Below are 20,441 nucleotides of genomic sequence, written 5' to 3'. Positions count from 1 at the left end.
TCTAGAGGGAAAGAACAGGCTCTAAAGAATTTATCAAAAGATTGTGCAATAGTGTTCAAGGTAAAGGGGGCAATATTGCCCTGCAAGCTTCCCTACACAGGATGGAGTGGGCCTTAAGGTTAAACCTACCTTTCTACCAAAAATTGTGTCTGAATTTCATTCAACACAAAATATCATTCTACCTTCTTTCTATCCCCCACCTCATCCTGAAAAGTAAGAGGAAAGGCTACACAGACTTGACCCAAAATGTGCACTTAGTTACTACATTTTCAGAATGTCTGAATTAAGACAAGACAATCAACTTTTTGTTAGTTTCTCACGCCATAAATTGGGTATGGCGGTCCCCAAATAAACTTTACCTAGGTGGATCATCCTAGGATTCCCGGAATGATACAGATTAGCTGGAAAAGGGTTCTATGTTCATTCAACCCCAGATTTTAACAGAGTTTTTTGCCGAAATGGTTTCGCCGAAAGAATTAATTGAATTTCTTTTTTTAAATGTATTTGGTGGGTTAAATCCCCAACCCCCCCACCTTCCCTTTTATTCTCTATCCTCCCACCACCCCTACACTGTATATGGCCTTACTCACCCCTCCATATTTTTCGGGAAAAATATTTCAGCAAAAAACTGCGAAAAGAAATAAATGGGCGATGAATTAATGTTGTACCCTGAAAAAGATCCTTCTGAGGGTCTCAGAGCACATTCGACCAGGGGCATGGCTACGTCCTCTGCCTTACAGATTTGTGCGGCTGCAACATGGTCTTCAGTCCACACTTTCACCAAGCATTATAGTCTGGACTCTTCCTCAATCCGGGAAGATGTTTTTGGGAAGGCAGTGTTACATTCTGTACACATAGACCAATAAGTAACTCCTAAATTCTAATTGGATACTGTAATTTCTGACTCCCTCATCCAAAGATGCAAATACTGCATTGGGAGTCTATCATAAGATTAGGAATGCGTTCCTTACCCATGGTAACGTTCTTTCGACTGGATGTTCCTCAAACGTATTCCTCATCACCCCTCCCAGCCTACCCCACAGTAGAATCTCCATGTCATCGCAGTTTACGCTCTTTCGGGGTGAGTAGCTGTCGGCCGTAGCATAAACCAATACATGTAAAAATGGAACTGAAGTTAATGTTCGCTGCGCGTGCTATATACCACAGGGCGCCCTGCTGGAAAAGAATTCTGAAGCAGCTAAAGCTGGATATGGAGAAATAATGAGATGAGGAATAGGTGGGAGGAACATCCAGTCGAAAAAACGTTACCATGGGTAAGTAACTTGGCTTGTATCTGCTTAGATTCACATGTACCCAACCTTCCTCCCCTCATTGGAGTTGAAGGTACATAGACAACCTACACCTTGCTTCACTTTGCTGTACTCTCATACACACTGCATGCTCCGCTTGTCAGAAACAAAACATTCGGAGGACCTCGACACATGAAGGACCATGGGTACAGTAGACGTCACACTAGGAATAGTATTATAGGCACGCCCTGTCAACATCCCTTTTCGAACTTCGAAAGCAAATCATGCAATGCACCACACTAACCACTAGATGTCGGCCAATGCAAAGCATGTCTACCTAATCAGATAGAAGCATCAGAAAGACGATTACAGGTATGTAATATTTGTCAGACGATTACAAGTATATGTTTGATACATTGACATATTTACAATGAGGCTGACTAGGCACAGGCGTAGGGCAACAGATTGACCAAGGAGCAGCATTTTATTGCAGTTTATTTTCAATGTACTGGTTGTCATTTTTTAAATATAAAGCTAATTGTGTTTTTCTTTGTCTGGCTAATCCATAACACTGCAAGTAATTTTGAGCTGCTAGCAGTCATTCCACTCTGACAGCTAAAGTCTATGATGGCCAAACTTGTTTATATGCCTGATATTTTCAAAAGCTTGATTGTTAGGGTGACTTGTTTTTAATAAATCAATAAAAACAAAAATAATAATAAAAGGAAATGCATTCCAAGCCCTCTGTGCTTTAGGTATTTAGTGATTCAGTCATACAACTCTCACAGACACGTATGACAGATATGATGCTCTTTGGTCATTCTTATCCTCCCAAAATGCTGTTTAACATTCAAAACAGCCTAAACATCATTGTTTATATTGGTGCCACTTCACACTATCGGTGGAGTTCTTTCTAATCAATACACACATAAACTATGTTAAGCAATCACTTTTATATTCAAGTACACGAGATGCATTTTTCAAAACCGCTGCAAAAATTAGGATTTTCCCTCCAGAAAAGTAAAGGTTTAAAATGATGCATCATTTTACAATATTAAATGCATGACTATGCTTAAGTCAAGCACAGAGTTCCTACAGGTAGCACTAAATGATGTTCCGTAGCAAGCATTAATTTAGCTCTCCAGCCCCACATTTCAGAGGTCTGTGACCGCCCAAAAGGTGCAACCATGAAATAGTTCATACTATACAGAAGTTAAAATGGAGGAGAGTAAATCTGAATGCACAAGTGTATCAATAAACTTGTGAAAGGATACCCAAAGCCATAGAAGGGTGAGAAAAAAACTGTGTGCCAAAGGCTAGTCTAGCTCTTGAAACTTGCAGCCTCACATGAAGAGTCGGTGATGACTCTAAACACGTGTCAGGCTACTTCGTTATTAAACTCATTGGACTCATGAGAAATCCCTCCTCCTTTGAATTACTTGGAACACCTGTCACTATTGCACTGTTCAGCGCAGTGAGACTGAGGACTGTCTGTGTTCATTTAGGTTCTTAACGGTGGGTGGCATCTGGCAGTGCTCCCACACCCCTCAGCCACCTGCAGCTTTAGCGCTTCACTAATTTCTTCAGTGTACAAGCGCTGTGGACTTTGACTTGTTCTGCCAAACCTGTGTGTGCCAAAGGCACACACTGTTTCACAGATGTAAACATGTCCCATAAAGATATCCATTCAGCCATCTTTACAGAAGCTGCTCAGTGCTAAGCATGCAAATGGCATCCCTGCTCGGTTTATCATGTGTCTTTGATGACATTCTGCTGCATGCTCAGTACTACCTGGAGAACCAACTGCAAAGTGTGTGAACAATGCATAACTGTGATGTTTATAAGTAATCTTTACAATAATTATGTTTTAAATACATGGTAGGACTTTTACTGTGAAACAGTACTTCAAACGACAGCAGGACATCTATATCTATACCCACAAATCTCAAAATGTTCCTATGTATTGTACAATCCAACAAACTTTACGGAGTTAACAAACATTTTAATTTACCGTAAGCGCAAGTTGCCAAGGCCTATAGCCTAAACAACACCCACAAATGTAACAGTGTGCTGGAACGCCCGATCCATTGCTCAATTTTCCTCTTGGAGTTTTGTGTATTTTGAACAATTGCACAAACAGCAAAGATGTAAACGGTATGCGCCACTTCATTTTTTATAAAAGGTACCTGCATTGTGCAGCTACGAGGGATGATGTTCCTCCCCACACATGATTGTTCAGGGTTGCCCTTATCCATTACTCCACCGTGAGAATGTACAGCCAAAGATTCCAAGAAACTTCTCCAACTGTCTTTACTCTACTGAGGTGTTTATGCCAAGGCAGACTTTACAAATAGATTTTGCCATATTTTAATGACGTTCCAGCCCAAGGGATTGGAGGTACATCGAATACAGCTAACGCCAGAGCTGAAACCATGAGAAGGGGGTTCAGTTCTTTTTATTCAACATTTTTATAAGATGTGCCTTTACCACTTGCATATATTTCATCCATTCAATTATGTTGCCTTAATATTACAGACCAGTCTAGGTGCTTCTCGTAGTGTGACAGCAGGCAAGTTGTGAGAGAAACAAGATATTAGCTTTGAAACCAAAATTCCTCGTTCCAACCTTCTCCAACTTGTGTCCAATTGGCAGACAGCTTATGTTCTTATTGCTTCCTCTAAAAGATTGTTTCTGTCCTAACCAAAAGTAGACAATTGGCCATAACAATTACCTCTAGTGCACTTTGCCTTCTCCAAATGTTTGGCAGCAGAGATCTGAAAACACTCTTTCAACTAACATAACATAAAAGATGATAGGCTTAAATTAACAGAGAGGAAGCAATAACTTTCTAATCCCTGCAACCTTAAAAACGTTCTTACAATATTAAGGACCCAAAATGGGGGACAAAATAGGGGTGAAGGGCATAGTTTGGACAACACGGACAGAGTTTGTTGAAGGGGCGGAATCTGGTGAAGGTGCAGGTGAAGGTGCAGAGTCTGGCAGATGCGGAATAAAGTTGAGGGGTGCCTGCATGCCCCTATTTGGGCCTAGGGCAGCAGAAAGCCTAAATATGCCACTGATTTTTATAGATATATATCGATATTTCTGAGGCTTGTGGAATCTGCCTAGATCGCAGGCTATGCATAGGCCGACATCTAGTGGAAGCTGCAGAGTATTACAGTTGTTGTTTTCGAAACTTGAAAAGGGTCGTCGACAGGGCGTTCCAGTAATACTATCCCTAGTGTGACGTCCACCATCGTCGTCGAATGCTATAACGCAGAGTTCTGTTTCAGTTAACGCCATTAATTATTAATGTTATTAGAGCTTGTATTCTTTCTATCCTTTATTAACCGACCCTCAGCAATCATCTTCGGCGGTGAAAAGGACGAATGTCGTCGACAAAGAGCTGACTCGACAACACCCCTTTCTGCCTTGGAAGGACCCAGCGGGCCTCGGCCCAGACAGTAGGAAAGTGGGGGGGTGGACATTTCCACTAAGAGAATGCATATTCCCCTTTTCCCTCTCTATTTTCGCCTAGCTGCCCTGCAATCCAAATATGGAAAATACACCTTTTAAATTCTGCCCCAGTTGCAACAAGAAGTTCCCTTGGAAAGACAAGCACCGGGTGTGCAACCTCTGTCTTGCATGGGGCCACGAAGAGGGAACACTAAAGGACCGAAAAACCAAAAACTGGGCCCACCACGCCATGCAGGCCGAGGCTGCCATGGACGTGAAGGGTGCGTCCAGCGACGGCAGCATAAGCGTCTTTTCGGACGACAAAGGCGATGGGGAACCGACCGATTCCCACGTGCTAGCCCTCGACCCTGTCAGACAGGCCAGCTGCGTTGTTTCAGGGATGACACCCGGCGGCAGTGGAGCACATAAATCAGCCCACACTCAACACATACCCAAGGGCTGAGAGTCGACGACGTCTACACGCCCACACACAGCGTCGAGGGGTAGGTCCACTAGTTCCCTGTCCTCTGGGCACTCAAGATCCCGATCGCCACATGACAGGCCCCCAAAGTCGCGGGACAGCACGGTCGCTGTATCCAAATCATCAGCCGAATGTCGGAAGACGTGGCTTCGGACCTCCCGTCCGCCGAAATGCGACACTCAGCACAAACGTCCAACTCGGCAAAAAGCATCAGGATTTCAAAGATAGCCCATCTGGTGCAAAAGCATGTCCCAGAGTCTCTTGTTAAGGATGGAACTTCCAAAAAACACTCTTCCAAGAGTCAACATTCTCATAAAGAGAAAACTAGTACACCAAACAAGTGGGAAAGACTTTGCTTCTCAAGGAGAGGAGACCGTAGCAGCAGCCTTGAAAAACAAGGGCCAGCCTACTCCAATAACACCACAAACTCCTTTGACTATACCAAGTTCCTTTCAGTGGACCTCAGATGACATTGATAGGGTGATGAGACGAATGACATTAATGGCAGATTATTTTGAGAAAAATCCCCAGGCTGTGCAGAGCTTACAAAACATGCCACCAACTAGTGGCACCATGTCTTCATAACCCCCAGCAAAGAGGCCACGTCCAGACACCCTTCTAGTTACCTGTCGGCAAGACCCAGTCCAAATTGATCTCTATGATCCAAATACATACTATGAGGAGATTGAAACCCTAGAGGAGACGGACCAATACTACAGTGAAGAGGTGTGCATAACTTACCCTCGCCCGTCAACCTAGACCTATCAGTGGCAGATTCACCGGTGGACAACCAACTTCAGAATGACATGCTCTTAAAAACAGCCAAGCATTTCCAGATTCAGACCCAGGAGACGCAATTAAACAAGGATTTTGTAGAGGACATTTTGGGGGACAGGAAGGCTGTTACCCAATTTATACCTATTCTACAGACTATTCAAAGACGAATCCAACCCTCTTTAGAGACTCCTAGCCAAACGCGGGCGGTAAACCCGCATATTGAAAAGATGTTCCGCCCTGCGCCCACAGACCCACTGTACATCAGGGGACAATTAAGACCAGATTCACTAGTAGTGACCACAAGACAGAAAAGGGCAGGAACGCCTCTAGCCTCATCGGAAGGGTTCCATGTGTTAATATCCCCGCAAAAATATCGCCATACAAAAATATTGCCATCATTTTGTGGCGATATTAAGGCATGGAACCTGCAGGGGACACCCCTGCAACCCCTGTATTATTTTAAAAGAAGCAGGGGGCACCCCCGCCACCCTGCTCCCAAAAAACCCTTATATTATCCCCACTAAAAATATCGCCTATGGCCGTTCCCGACGACCATATATACAGCGATATTTTTGGTGGGGATAATATCACCTGATACCATCGGAAGCACCCCCCTGATAAAGAGAGCAAGAAGCTTTACACTCCCGGGAGAAAAGTGGCAACCACAGTAGCTTTTCAAACAAGAATTGCCAACAACACCACTTTATTGGCAAGTTACAACTGCCACAAGTGGGAGAAGATTGCAACCCTAATGGCCTCGGCTCCAGAACCTCTAAAGTCACGACTGTCCCCTGCAGTAGCAGAAGGAAAGGCAGTGTCAAACTGCATCCTAAAAAATAGCTTGGATGCCACAGACCATGCGGGCCGAATAATCGCTGAGGGGACACTCTTAAAACGCCATGCATGGCTTTGCCAATCAGGATTTAAACTGGAAACACAGGCAACACTCCTCAACATGCCTATCGAACTGAATGTCCTATTCGGTAAATCGGTTGAGGATGCTTTAAAATCTGCTAAAGAAGAGTATGAAACTCTTAAATCACTAGGCCAGCTAACTAATAAACCACCAGGCCAAAGAGGCGGAAACAATTTCCGTCGCTTTCGAGGACAGAACTCGCGAAGAGGTGCCGGATATAGCCAAAATCAAAGCTCATCCTGAGGTTCCAATCGGAGACAAACCTCTCAAGGCTTCCAAAGGGGCCAGCGTAGATTTCACGGCTGGGGAAGGTCATCCACTTCCAGAGGTGGAGCAACACCTCCGAAACAATGACCACCCTCTTCAGGTCCCCTCCCATGCCTCTCCAGTAGGAGGGCGTATTACACACTTCACCCACGCATGGGAGGGGATCACATCGGACAAGTGGGTGTTCTCAACCGTAGTGGGCGGTTATTGCGTGGAGTTACTTCAGTGACCCTCAAACCATCCCCTGCGCCAAAAGACAACCACAAAGGAGGAGCAATACATCCTTCTAGAAGAGGTTGCAATGCTGCTGCTCAAGGACGCCATCGATATTGTCCCAGCGAACGAGGTAAACAAGGGTATCTATTCAATCTACTTCCTTGTGCCAAAGAAAGATCTAACAATGCGCCCAGTATTAGACCTCCGCCCTCCAAACACCTATATAAAGCCACAAAAATTCTGCATGACAACGCTACAGGGAGTAATCCCACTGCTAAAGCGGGGGGACTACATGGCAATCTTGGATATGAAAGATGCCTATTTTCATATTTCAATCTTTCCAGCACACAGAAAATTCATTCTTGCGTTTCAAAATTGCAAACCAGCACTAACAATTCAAGGTGATGCCCTTCGGAATAGGATCCGCTCCAAGGGTATTCGCCAAGGTACTGGCAGTGGTGGCAGCGCACCTGCACAGGTAAACAATCCCAGTGTACCCCTACCTCGACGACTGGCTGATCACAGGGGAGTCACCCCAAATTTGCAGGCAAAATACACCAAGAACAATAAACCTTCTTTTCTAATTGGGTTTCTCAATAAACGAGAACAAATCAAGCCATGTGCCAAACAAGACCAAACAGTTCCAAGGAGCTATCATAAACACTGAAGAAGGGCTGGTCTTTCCGTCAAAGGAAAGAATCCAAAACATGCTACTGCAAATACCTCAGTATCAAGCAGGTCACCAGATAAGCGTACGCAAAGCTATGCGTTTGCTAGGCATGATGGCATCTTGCATTTATCTGGTCCCACACGCACGTTTGCGCATGTGCCCGATGCAGGAGTGGTTGGCGAAACAGTAGTCTCAGGCAAGTGGTCAGTGGGACGATCTAGTGGTTGTTTCGCCAACACTAGTACAAGCCCTTCGCTTGTGGACAAGGGAGAATCTGTTGAAGGGAAAACACTTCAACGATCCGGCGGTCCAAGCGACAGTTACAACAGATGCATCACTCTCCGGGTGGGGGGCACATCACCTTTATCTCACAGCACATGGTCTCTGGACTCACATCATGGCACAGAACCATATCAACCTGCTGGAACTTCTAGCGGTAATCAAAGCGCTTCAAGCATTCGAAGCACAGCTGACAAATAAGTCAATACAGATCCTAACCGACAGCACCACTGCTATGTTTTACATCAACGAGCAGCGGGGCACACATTCTCCATATCTGTCCAGACTAGCACAGAAAATATGGAAATGGGCACTCAGACGGGGGATGTTCCTAAGTTTACAACATGTTACAGGGGAACTCAACACGCTAGCAGACTCACTAAGCAGAGATACCCTACCGGAAGAATACAAATGGCGACTTCACGCAAGCGGTGTAGATCACATCTTCTCACAGTGGGGTTACCCCACGCTAGGCTTGTTTTCTACAAGGGAAAACAAGCAATGCCCAGACTTCGCGTCCATGTTTCCCCAACCAGGACTCCAAGGGGAACGCCCTATGGATGAGTTGGTCAGGGACATTTGCTTACACTTTTCAACCAACTCCTCCAATGAACAGGGTGGTGAACAAAATTCACAGAGAACAGATGACACTCATCCTAGTTGCTCCTATGTGGGTGAGATAACCATGGTATCCACATCTGTGCAAACTGGTGATGTGCGATCCCATCAAACTCCTGTGCCAGACTGATTTGCTGACCCAGCATGGGGGAATAACATTACACCCTCTACCTCACTCAATGAACTTGGCAGCTGGTATCCACATCTGTGCAAACTGGTGATGTGCGATCCCATCAAACTCCTGTGCCAGACTGATTTGCTAACCCAGCACGTGGAATAACATTACACCCTCAACCTCACTAAATGAACTTGGCAGCATTGCTCCTGGGGTCATAGAGTTTGGACATCTAAATCTACCACAGAGGTGTATGGATATCCTCAAAGAGGCACGGAAACCAAACACCAGACACTGTTATTTCGTCAAGTGGAGGATATTTGTAATTTGGTGCCAATCTAAACAAATAAACCCCATAGAATGTACTCCATCCCACATTCTTCAGTGGGATGGAGTACTTAGTATTTAACTATATAAAGGTTCACCTAGCGACTTTATCAGCTTACACCACCTCTCACAAGAAATTATCATGGTGGAAGGTTCCTTTCATTAAAGCATTTATGGCGGGAGTAAAGAGACTCCACCCTCCTATTTCAAACCCACGTCCAGGCCGGGGTCTCAATGTAGTACTTGCAAAGCACATGGGACCCTCCTTTGAGCCTATGCATGTCAAGCCTTAAACACCTCACATATAAGACTGCCTTTTTGGTGGATATTGCTTCCATAAGAAGGGTTAGTGAACTTCAAGCATTGTCAGTGCAGGACCCATTCTTTGTCATCCACAATGACAAATTGGTGTTACGAACACACCCACGGTTTTCACCTAAATTCATTTCCAAATTTCATGTAAACCAATCCATTGAGCTACCAGCCTTATTTCAGACCCCAACAAGCTCAGCTGAGAGAAAACTCCATACAATAGATGTAAGGAGGGTGGTCCTTTACTATGTAAACAAGACCAGACCGCTCAAGAAAACAGACCAACTGTTTGTCTCCGTAGCACCAGGTAGAGAAGGGGACTGCATTTCCAAGAATGCCACCTCCAGATGGATAGTCAGATGCATACATCTCTGTTACTCTTTATCATGCAAGACACTGCCTTTCACTCCAAGAGCACACTCCACAAGGGGTGCAGTAGCTACTTTGGCCTTTATTGCAAATGTCCCGCTAGACACAATTTGCAAAGCAGCTACATTGAGCACAGTACACACTTTCACTAAGCACTACTGCATTGACACGCATTCTAAAGCAGATACACCGGTGGGACAAGCAGTTCTAAAACATCTGTTTGCCGCTGGACCTTCTCACAACCCACCACCTTCTCCTAACACTGCTCGCTAATCTATGCATAGCATGTGATCTAAGCAGATTCCTCAAGCCTCAGAAGGGATACATTACTCACCGTTATCGTATTTCTGATGCTTGTATCTGCTTAGAATGAATTGCGCCCACCCTTCCTCCTCTTGGAGAGAAGGTGCATGGATGATTATGAGCTTGTCTGATACATATCTGCTTGGATACACCTGTACTCACGCTACACTTCATGCTACCTCATGTCAGAAACAAAACATTCAAATGGATTGTCCGCCAACGTATTCCTCATCTATGACATGTAATGTCCACAGCTGTGCTGCTTCTGAATTTTTTTTTGGCAGAGGGCGCCCTTGCGTCGTTGGTGTCGGGTCGATGTCCCTCGAAGGCCTCCGTCGAGGGTGACGTCATCGGATGTTATGAGTAGCATGCAAGGCGCCCGTAGCCTCAGTTCTGTTTTTTCTGCAAACATGTTTGCTTCGAGAGCTCGGCGCGCCTCGTGTTTCCTATTGCATTTGGTATTATGTCGTCTTCTTCTACCCCGACGACCCCGCGGTCTGGCTTCAAGAAGTGTCGGGACTGCGGATACAAGATGTCCATCACGGACCCGCATCGTATTTGCTTGTGGTGCCTGGGTGAGGACCACGCTATGGACGACTGCTCGAAGTGCCAGTCGTTGACTGCCAAGGCCTAGCAGGAACGTAAGGGGAAATTGAAGGTAGGCTGCGTATCCAAACCCCGTAAATCTAAGTCTGCTGGTCTGTCGGCCGACAAGTCGAGAGGAGACTCCAAGTCGGAAGAAGTCCAAACGCTCCAGGTCCCATAGTGGTTCGCGCCACTCTTCGTCGAGGCGGTCCAGGAAGCGGAGTCATCGTTGGATGGTGCCTACTCGAAAAGGTGACCTGCCCCACTAAATCCTCGACCCCAGAGGAGTGGGATTCTTTTCGGGATCACATGTTGCAGCTTTTCCAATCTCAGGGCACAGTTCCGTCCGCGCCTTCGCTAGAAGTCGGCAAGGAACGGTCTCGACCGGCTACTCGTGCGCCTTCGGGCCCGGGTGGATGGCATGTTAAGCATCGGGAGCCTTCGAGGCCCCGTTCGGACAAGGCATCAGGGAATCGCCAGAGACGTTCCAGGTCGCAGTCTTTCTCCAACGAAACCGTCGAAGCCTGCGAAACCGTCGAAGCCCTTGAAGGTGTCCAGTGTGTCTGTCAGGTCTTTACCCCCGGTCAGGCCCTCGAAGCCGTTGGCGCCATTGTCGACGCAATGCCGTCGGTGCCAGCTGGGTAGATTTTTCCGGTGGAAGTCGCTGTGGCTGTGGATCCTCCAAGGAAGGCTACTTCTAAGTCTGTGAAGCATGTCCCTGATAAGAGGTGTACTCCTCTCCCAAGGAAGGACTTTTTTCAGTCCCTCCAGAATATTTGAGGATGAAGAAAGGTCTGATGAGGATGTAGGTCCGTTTGGTTTTCCATTTGGGACGCCTAATGTTCCAGAATGTCTCATTTCCGAAGAGAGTCGGGTGGAGGATCTGTGTCAGTCTTTGCATGATGCCAGTGGACTTGACACTTCTCCTGAGATGGAGTTTGGTAAGCCGGATCCTGGAGATCATGCCGACTCGTCTTATCAGAGATTAATGTTGAGGGTTGAGTACCTGGGTTGGTCCAGGGCTCTGGTGCAATTTGATCAAGATGATCTTACCAACATCTTGGATCAGGATCCGTCCACTGACCCGGTGTTGCCATTTCATGTGGCATTGCAAAAGAGGGTGGCTGCTACTGGAATGCGCCAGAGACTATTCCGGCAGTTAACAAGTCATTATCGAAGAAATACCGCCCGTCCAGTAGCGACCCCGGCTACCTGTCTACATACCCCACTCCCGAGAGTTTGGTGGTTCAGGCGGCTAGGGCCACCTTATAACAGGCAGCGTACCCTACCATCCCTCCTTATAGGGACGATAAGCCCATGGGTGGATGGACACGTAAGGTATTTTCTGCTCGGAGTATGGCGCTGAAATCGGCCACCTCCACTTGTGCCTTAGCAAAGTTTTCACGCAATCTGTGGAATATCATTTCGCTAGCGACTGAGCATATTCCCAAAGGGGAAGAAAGGGATGGCTTTCTAGCTATTGTGAAGAATGGCAAGGATGCCATATGTGAATCCCTTCAGTGTGGGTTGGACACTGCGGATAGTATTGCAAGGTTCATGGCTACAAGCACCGTGATGCGCAGATTTGCATGGTTGCAGAAGTCAGGTTTTGCACCAGATGTGCAGGCCTGTCTTCTCAACATGCCCTTTGACAGGTCTCATCTTTTTGGCAGCAAGGCTGACGAGAGCCTTGAGAAGTTGCAGACCTCCAAAGCAGCTGCCAAATCTTTGGGCGCAGCTGTTCCACAACCTCAGCCTTTTCGTCCTAGGGGACAGCATTGGAGGGGTGGTTCCTTTCGTTATTACTCCTCATTTGGAAAGGCGAGAGGGATGGCCAGTCAAAGGGGCCAGCGTGAGTTCCCTCATGGTGGACGTGGTAGGGGGTGCTAAAGCCTCTCAGGCAGCTGCCTCTTTGCCATCAGGCCCTGCCGCAGCCGCTTCAAAACCGCTCTGAGGCCGTGAGTCATTGTTCACCGGTTGGGGGCAGACTGTCTCAACAGGGAAGAGTGGCAAGCCATTACTTCAGATGCGTGGGCTCTGGAAACAATAGCCCACAGCTACTGCCTCCCTTTTCTCTGCCGGCCTCACGACAATCCACTGGGGAAACACTCTTTAAAGGTTCCGGATCCGCTCCTTGTGCAGGAGATTTTGACCCTGCTGGAGAAAGGCGCTATAGAACCAGTGCCTGTGGCGGAGAGGAACAAGGGTTGGTATTATCCATATTTTTTTATTCCCAAGAAGGACGGAGGACTGAGACCCATCTTGGACTTAAGATACTGGAACAAGTTCCTCAGGAAGGATAAGTTCAATATGGTCACTCTTTCTCAGATCCTTCATGCCCTCCAACTTCCGGATTTGTTGCTTTCATTGGACCTGCAGGATGCTTATTTTCATGTGCCATACCGTCTCAACCACTGGAAATACCTGAGGTATGCAGTTGCCGGCACGCACTATCATTTATAGGTCCTGCCCTTGGGTCTCACCTCTGCCCCGAGGGCCTTCACCAAGTTCATGGTGGTAGTGGCAGCGCATCTCAGGAGATGGGGGGGATTCATGTCTACCCCTACCTGGATGATTGGCTGACCAGGGCGCGTTCTCCTGAACAAGCCTTGGATCATCTCAGCGTCACCTGCCACTCCCTTCACAAGCTGGGCTTCTCCCTCAACTTCAAGAAGTCGCATAAGACACTTTCCCAATAGCTCCAGTACATAGGGGCTGTGTTAGACACGTCCTTGAGGATGTGCTTGCCACCCAAGGTGAGGGCTCAGCACATTCTTCAGCCCAGAGTCTTCCAGCTTTCAAATTCTTAAGGTTGCTCGGCCTCATGGCATCCTGCATTTTTCTGGTGCCTGAGGCACGATTGAGAATGAGATCCCTTCAGTGGGCTCTTTGGACTCAATGGTCCCAGTTCTCGGACAAGATGTCGAATCTCCTTCATGTTCCGATCTCGGTCCCGCAGGAACTTCTGTGGTGGGCCAGCGAGAAAAATCTCATGAACGGAGAGCCTTGTTTGGCAACCATAGACGGATGTCACGCTAGTGACGGACGCTTCCCTTTCGGGGTGGGGAACTCATGCCAACGATTTGTCTCCATCGGAGTCCAAACTACACATCAATCAAGACTGAGATTCTACTTATCCGCACACCCACTCCCTCCTTCCCTGCAGCTCTCTGGCCGGCCTCCCTTGGCCCTCTTCCTGCGCCTACCTGCAAAGCAAAAAACCTTGGAGTCATCTTCGACTCCACACTCTTTCTCTTCTCACATCTCTGACGTTTCTAAGAAGTCACACTACCAGCTACACCTCCTCAGAGGTATCCTTCCCTTCCTCTCCTTCCCCCAGAAGCTCACTGTCTCCAGAGCCCTGGTTCTCTCGAGGCTGGACTACTGTAACAGCCTCTATCTAAATCTTCCTTCCTCTACTCTCCGCCCTTTGCAACTTATCCAGAACAGGACTGCAAGACTTGTCCTTGGCCTCAAGCCCAAGGACCGTATCTCTTCAGGACTGAAATCACTACACTGGCTCCCAGTGGCTGCGAGGATTAAGTTCAAAACCCTCTGCATTGTCCACAAGGGGGCCTTGGGCCAAAATACCTTCAACTCTCTCTTCCGAAATATCTTCCTTCTCGAGCTCTTCGCTCATCCACCTCCAACTACCTCAGGGTCAGCCGCTTCTCCAAGCAACGAGCTGGGGGTGGATCTCTCTCCGCAGCAGGGGCCTCCCTCTGGAACAGCCTTCCTGCCTCCCTGAAACTTGAGGAGAACCATCTCCGGTTCAGGAAGCACCTCAAAACCTTCCTCTTTGCCTCCGCTTTCTCTCCCTCTCTCCCCTGCTAAAAACACTGAACCTGGACTGAATCTGCTACCGGGCCACTCTCCGATCTCTGTCCCTGGCCCTGCCACTCTTCCCTCAACTGCCTACCTGCACTACGGGACTGTCTCTGTATCGTACAGACCCTTCTCCCGGCACTTACCTTGCACTTGCCACCAGCTGGCCCTATTATTTATCTTGTATTCTACTAACCATGTACAGCACTTTCCCCCTCTCCCTTCCCCTTGCACTTTTTCCCAGTCCCCTCTACCCTTGCACTTGCGCGATCTGAATGACACCTGGCCTAGTAGGATTGTTGTCTGTCTCCCCTTGTTACCCCCCCTGCCTCGTCGCGCCTTGAAACACTTGTGTATAGGCGCGTTAAAAATGCCATATCATATAAAACATATCATAGATATCATATCTTTTGGAGTTGAGAGCAATCAGGGTAGCACTAAAGGCTTTCCTGACGTCTGTAGGGGGGGAAGAATGTTCGAATAATGACAGACAACACAGTGGCAATGCAGGGTCACTACCTCTATGCAGGGAGGCAATGCAGCTCTGTTTCTGGGAGATTTAAGAAGGAATCTCCCTATCAGCGGTTCATCTAGACTCTGATCCTTCACGCATGGTTTCTGAGAGGTTGAGATATAAAGATTGGGACCTCCCGGATGACGTGATGGAGGTGTTGCTTTCGGCTAGGCAGCCCGCAACAAACTCACTGTACCGTTGCCGTAAGATTTGAGACTGGTGCAGAGGAAAAGAATGTTGATACTTTTCAGTGCTCAATTCCAGAGGTTCGTTCCTTCTTGCTTTTTTTGGCCCACAGGGGTCTTCAGGTAGGAACCATTAAAGGTTACCTAGCAGTGCTTTCTATCTTTAAGCACTCGTCCGAAGAATGCTCTTATATTAAGATTTCACTGATCACTCCGTTTTTGAAAGGGTTCACAAATGTGTTTCCACCGTCGCCTTTTCAGGTGCCGGTCTGGGACCTTAATTTGGTTTTGAAATTTCTGATGGGTGCTCATTTGAACCTTTGCACTCTTGTCCGTTAACATTGTTGACATTTAAGACTGTTTTCTTAATTGCAGTTACATCTGCTCAAAGAGTGAGTGAGTTGCAGGCACTTTCTTCTAAGCCACTCTTTACTTTGTTCCACAAGGACAGGGTTGTATTGAGAGTACATCCGTCCTTTCTACCTAAGGTACTGTCAGAATTTCATTTGAGTCAGAAGGTGGTACTCCCCGCCATCTATCATCCTCCTCATCCTAGTAAGGAAGAGGAACGGATCCATAGGTCGGATCTTAGGAGAGCCTTGAGCTTTTATCTCTCCAGAATGGCCAAATTCAGAGTGGATGACCAGCTCTTTGTGGGGTATGCTGGACACCGATTAGGACAGGCTGTTTCTAAGCAGACCTTGTCCAGGTGGATCATCCTCACTATTTCGGAATGCTACCGGTTGGCTGGCAAGGACCCTCCTGAGGGCTTGCAGGCTCATTCCACCAGGGGCATAGCTACTTCGACAGCCCTGCAGAGGGGTGTGCCAGTGAAAAACATCTGGTTCGCTGCAACATGGTCTTCCATACACACGTTTGTTAAGCATTACACCCTGGATACTTCCCATACTCAGGATGTTGCCTTTGGTAAGGCAGTACTTTACTCTGCCATTTAATTGGGTATATCTAAATTCTTTTCCCTCCTGATGAGGAATACGCTGGAGGACACAATCCATTCGAAGAACAAGTTACTTACCAAACTGGTAACGTTCTTTCGACTGGATGTTCTTCCAATGTATTCCTCATTGCCTACCCCTCTCAAGAATTTCCCATGCCCCTACAGCTTTCGTTCCTGCAAGACTAAGTGCAGTCGATGCTGTATTATGGGCACGTGTGCATTGTGAAGGGGGAAAAACATGAACTGAGGCTACGGGTGCCGTGCATGCTACTTATAACATCCGATGATGTCACTCTCGACGGAGGCCTTCGAGGGCGATCAACCCAACGCCATCGACGCAAGGGCGCCCTCTGCTGAATATTTTCCCAAGCAGCACAGCTGTGGACATTACATGTCATTGATGAGGAATACGTCAGAGGAACATCCAGTCGAAAGAACGTTACCAGTTTGGTAAGTAACTTGTTCATCTGAGGGACCTTGACACATGACGGACCATGGGTACAGTGGACGTCACACTAAGGATAGTATTACTGGCACGCCCTGTCGACCTCCATTTTCGAATTTCAAAAACAACAACCGTAATACTCTGCAGCTTCCTCTAGATGTCGGCCTATGCACAGTATGTGAATCTAAGCAGATACAAGCATCAGAAATACGATTATTACGGTGAGTAATATATCCCATATATATATCTAATGCTTGTGGATCTGCTTCGAATCACATGCTTTGCATATGCCGACATCTAGTGGAAGCTGCAGAGTATTACGGTTGTTGTTTTTGAAATTCGAAAATGGAGGTCGACAGGGCGTGCCAGTAATACTATCCCTAGTGTGACATACCATGTACCCATGATCCCTCATGCATCTAGGTCCCTCTGATTGTATTTTTCCACCATCGTGGATAGTTATCGCAGAGTCCCATAACAAAGCTACTTTGGAAGTTAATACCTCTTAATTTAACTTGCCAGTTACCGATCAACGCACCTTCTCGACAGCTGACCTTCGGATCCATCTCAGCGTCTGATTTTCGGAGTCCGAGACAGATTTTTGTTCCAACAACGGCCTTCGGTCTACACCTGGCGTCTGCCTATCAGTAGGGAGAGCGGGCAGACTGATCCATTTTGTCCTAAAGAATGCTGGCCCCCATTCTTAGTCTCTAGTGCCTTTTTCTTACTGCCTCTTCATCCACATATTACTATGGAATGTAGTCCGTTTAAATGTTGCCCTAAATGCAATTGGAAGTTCTTCTAGTGCGTAACCACTGCCTTCCCTGTGATCACTTAGAATGCCGCTGTGCATCTTGCAAGCCCTTTAGGCCGAAAATCCTCAAGGACCGCCGAATAAAGCGTTGGGTGGCACACACCATGATGGCAGAGTCTGAGTCCTCTGTGGATCACGAAGGCTGAGGCAGCCAAGACTCTGATTGAGAGCTCAAAGACATTACTAAGGAGGCCTGCGGTTCCCGCGTGCCTGTCCCCAGCCTCAAAAGGCAGTCGCAACGTGCTATGAGGAAGGCCTCTGGCGCCGACGGCGCACACACTACACCAAAGCACATACCCCAGGGATGTTCCTTCAACAGAGCCGTTGAAGGAAGGCTGCAAACCCGTGGTAGGTGCCTCTCGACCTACTGACCACCGCTGACAAAGCCCTCTGTGTTGCCGCAACCACGCTTACCACAAGGCGTTCAAAAAAGTACTCCGGCAATGGGTGTGCATAAACCCCTTTTGGCGGATGAGGGGAAAACGCTGAAACAGCCGTAGAAAAAATCAAAAACTCATCTGTCCTCCGAAAAACACCAAAAAAACCTCATGTTCATTAGAAACCGATCCCATGTGCCTCTGAGGACTATGAAGAAGCTGGTTCTCTGCTCTCTCCATCCCTACAGAAGAAACGGCCTAGGTAGAGCTTTGTAGAAACCCTTAAAGTTGCTTCAGACACAGTAGTATTCCAACTGGCTGAAACTCCAAGAACTGGGATATGGACTCGAACAAGATTTGAGGAAACCATGGATAAGGTATTTTCATTTGTCGACTTTATGCAAAAGTTCCCTCTCATACAAAAGACAGGGGAGCAATTCTGTGAGCCCAGAGGCCCTACTCAGCCCCAGCGCCCGTCGCCCCCCACTCCTACCCCTACCATCACATCCATTCATGCCTCTCAAGACCCTTAACAGGGTGAACAGTCTCAACACGGAGATGGCCAATCCAATCAGGCAGATCGGGACATTTGGGTTGTCGATCAGGATGATCCCAATCAAGATCCCGACGATACTTACCTACAGGATCAGGATGACACAGATCTCATTTTACAGATCAAACTGACGCTGGGGCGATCAAAAGTGGTCATACTTCGCCCATAGCTGACCAACTGCTCTATAATGAGTTGCTGAAAAAAGCAACTCACCATTTCGGCATACAAACGGAGAAAACTACCCCTGAGGGCACTGATTATGTCGAGGACATTCTCAATGCTTAGTCCGGTTATTCCTCTATTTGAATCTATCAAAAAAAGGGTCTCTCCATCACTGTCGACTCCCTCACTCATGAGGGTCATAAACCCGAGGGTGTAGAAGATATTTAAACCATCGCCATCTGATCCACTTTATATCCGGGGACACCTGAAGCCAGATTCTTTTAGTCGCTACCACCAGGAAGAGAGCTGGTGTTGCACTCTCCACATCTGAGGCGCTCCCGATTAAGGAATGCAAACAGCTCTACACACTGGGCAAGCATATTACTACTTCTGGCACATTTATGACCAGGATAGCTAACAACAATACACTGCTGCTCGCCAGCTATAACTGCATCCAGTGCGATGAGGTCATCAAACACTGACTCCGTACCAGAACCTGCTATGCCAAAAAAGAACACGAAAGCACTAAACACTGTGCCAGATTTCCAACAAGCCTTTTGTACAAAGAGGAGTGTTTAATATGTGCCACACTTTTCAAGCGCAGGGCTTCAACTGACCAAACCAATCTGGTTCAGGAACATCTGGTACCTCCTTCTACAGCCCCCAGGGCCAGTCATCCTCCTACCAATACCAGCAGATAGGGTTTCGCTGTGGAAAAGGGCGGGCAGGTTTGCAGCCTCTAGAGGCGCAGCAACCCCTGCCGCCAAATGGTGGGCCGATTCACATTCCCTCCGATGCATTCCAGATTGGTTGTCGCATAACACACTTTGCCCAGCACTGGGAGTGAATAGCTTCAGATCGCTGGGTACTCCACACAGTGGCCAAGGGATACTCTATAGAGTTCCTAGAAAAACCCTGCCACCATCTACATCGAGTGAGAAAAATGTCCTCAGAACATTTCAGCATTCTACAAGAAGAAATAAAAATAATGCTTCAAAAAGGAGCAAAAGAACTGGTGCCCTTTCTGGAGGACAATCAAGTTATTTATTCAATGTACTTAATTGTTCCAAAGAAAGATCTAACAATGTGCCCAGTGCTGGACAAGCGACCTGTGAACACGTAGGTCAAGCCACAAAAATTTAGGAAGTCATCCCACTACTAAAACTAGGGGATTACATGGCAACATTGGACATGAAAGAAAGAAGCATACTTTCATATTTCAATGTTGCCAGCGCACAAAAAAATACTGGATTCAAATTGGGAGACGAGCACTACCAATTGAAAGTGCTACCATTCAGCATTGCATCAGCACCCAGGGTATTCACCAAGATCCTAGCTGTAGTAGCTGCCCATTTGTGAAGGCAGTCAATTCCAGTGTAGCCTTACATAGATAACTGGATGATTACCCGGGACACACCCCAGAGGTGCCTAGAAAACGCACAACAATCAATCAATCTGTTGTTCCAATTGGGCTTCTCTATAAACGAAAAGAAGTAGAGTCTAGTGCCCAGCCAGATAAAACTGTTTCTGGGGGCACTGATCAAAACAAACAAAGGATTAGTCTTCCCCTCTGAAGAGAGGGTCCAAAACATGTTGTTTCAAACACCTTCATATGTAGCTGGTCGTCGGATGCCGGCACAAAAGGCAATGCCCTGCTAGGAATTATG

At 47.1% G+C, this 20,441-nt stretch overlaps 1 protein-coding gene across 2 annotated transcripts in view; it reads left to right on the top strand.

The window, feature by feature from the left end:
• Positions 1 to 20,441, top strand: part of SCAP (SREBF chaperone) — a 1,420,607-nt gene that overhangs the window by 1,148,669 nt on the left and 251,497 nt on the right. The window lies entirely within an intron of this gene.

Source organism: Ambystoma mexicanum, chromosome 2p, assembly GCF_040938575.1.
Source record: "Ambystoma mexicanum isolate Mex_15411 chromosome 2p, UKY_AmexF1_1, whole genome shotgun sequence".
Classification (NCBI taxonomy): Eukaryota; Metazoa; Chordata; class Amphibia; order Caudata; family Ambystomatidae; genus Ambystoma; species Ambystoma mexicanum.
The sequence above is the reverse complement of the archived record's forward strand: the minus strand, read 5'-3'. Positions and strand labels throughout refer to the sequence as shown.